The sequence below is a fragment of the Otolemur garnettii genome, unplaced genomic scaffold (genome assembly GCF_000181295.1).
Source record: "Otolemur garnettii isolate 467f Iridium unplaced genomic scaffold, OtoGar3 scaffold00006, whole genome shotgun sequence".
In the NCBI taxonomy this organism is placed as follows: Eukaryota; Metazoa; Chordata; class Mammalia; order Primates; family Galagidae; genus Otolemur; species Otolemur garnettii.
The window spans coordinates 9,090,287-9,092,165 of NW_003852401.1; the positions used below are offsets into that span (position 1 = coordinate 9,090,287).

Below are 1,879 nucleotides of genomic sequence, written 5' to 3' on the forward strand. Positions count from 1 at the left end.
AAATAAATATTATAAATATTACAATAAAATAATATATCACATATATAAATACTAAATACTAAAATCAAGGTAACCAGCATTACCAATGACTCTTGTTAAGTCTTCTTTGCTATTTTTAAAATCCATGAACAGCTCTGGAAATAAAGAACACTTGCAGCAAGATCTACATTTACCATCTCATTACCAGCATGCTGCTTATCTCTAAACCTACTTCCTTTACAGAGCACGTCAAAGAGCAGAATAACACCAAAAGCGGGACCAGTTACACAAAGTACCTTCGGTCTTCCCTCAGCCCCCACACTTCATTATGGCGCCCTGCTGTCCAACAATACCCTTGTGCCTGTTCAACTACACACAGCTTGATTTAATACAAAACTTCTAAGCTCTGTTCCCATCCTCTGAGCACTCTGTCTTCTAGGTAATAATACATCAAAATGAGATAGAATTTCTGCTGGCTGTTACAATTCACATATGAGCTTCTTGAGAAACAGGGTAGATAATCTGCAGAATTATTTTTATTTTAAGTTTTTCACTATATCGGCAGTTCTCAATCTGTGGGTCGTGACCCCTTTGGACTGTATTAAAGGTTCACGGCATTAGGAAGGTTGAGAATCAAGGCACTAAATGATCTCCCTTCCTTTTGTAGAATTATCTTCCTCAAACAGAGTAAGCTTCCACCAGGCTCAACCACTTGCTGGCTTCTCCACACACTGTTTTTCTTTTTTGCATCTATGAATTTGTTTACAGTTTTTTCTGCCTGGGATGGTCTCTGCATTCCTGCCTCAAGTTTTGATTCATGCCCTCCCTCTTCCAGGAAGGTTTCCCTCACCATCCCAGCTGACATCAACTGCATTCTATTTGCTATGGATTTACTGCCATCTCACCTTTATAAATTGTAGAGCACTTCTATGTAGCTGTTCTGAGTTGAGTGCTACAGTATCTTAACTGACACAATTGCATTGGCTTAAATATTGTCTTTAGTTATTGTATGAAGTACACAATGAGGCTTTTAAGATTTGGGATCAAAGGTTTTGAAGTTAAGGACATCATCTGGCATGTATCAAATCAGGTCATAAATATCTCTACCTATATATTGATTTGCAGGTGGCATTCCTTACTAAAACCCTACAAACCTAAATATTTCCCTCTGTTACAGGTTGAATTGTGTTCCCTCCCCAGAGATAGGCTGACATTCTAACACCTAGTACCTCAGAATGTGACCTTATTTAGAAATAGGGCTGTTTTTATAGAGGTAATCAAGTTAAACTGAGGTCATCATGATAGAGCCTAACCCAATATGAATGATATCCTATGAGAAGGGGAATCTGGACACATGTGAAGAAGGATTAGAGAGATGCACCTACAAGCCACCCAATACCAAAGACTGCCGGCAATAACGTAGAATCTAGGAAGAGGCACGGAAGGACCCTTCTCCAACAGGTTTCAGAGGAAACATGGCCCTACCCACATCTCGATTTCAGATTATGTTTTATTTATTTTTTTGATGTGGTAAAAAATATGGAACATTTCGTGAATTTGCGTGTTATCCTTGCATAGGGGCCATACTAATCTTCTCTATATCATTCCAATTTTAGTATATGTGCTGCTGAAGCAAGCACTTGATTTCAGATTATTTTAGAGGACATTTGTGTTATTCTAAGCCACCCACTTTGTGATACCTCTTCATCATAGACAAAGATTAGCAAACTAATACATTCTCTTGAGTTAGTTCTTGTGAGAAGTTTTTAATATATCCTTTTACATTGTAAACTGAAACCTTCCTGGACAATTTTACTCATGAACTTTTTTTCTATAAGTGAAATGTCTGGGAAGCTCAATCTTTTATGTTAGAATACCCAGGTTTGATTCTATTATCTTC

General features: G+C 37.6%; 1 protein-coding gene and 1 non-coding gene across 2 annotated transcripts in view; both read right to left on the reverse strand.

The window, feature by feature from the left end:
* ADAMTSL1 (ADAMTS like 1) overlaps positions 1-1,879 on the reverse strand; it is an 898,927-nt gene that overhangs the window by 137,513 nt on the left and 759,535 nt on the right. The gene's annotated exons all lie outside the window — the stretch shown is intronic.
* On the reverse strand, positions 1,513-1,619 carry LOC111722960. Its single transcript, XR_002771585.1, has one exon. It is a non-coding gene; the product is annotated as a U6 spliceosomal RNA (small nuclear RNA).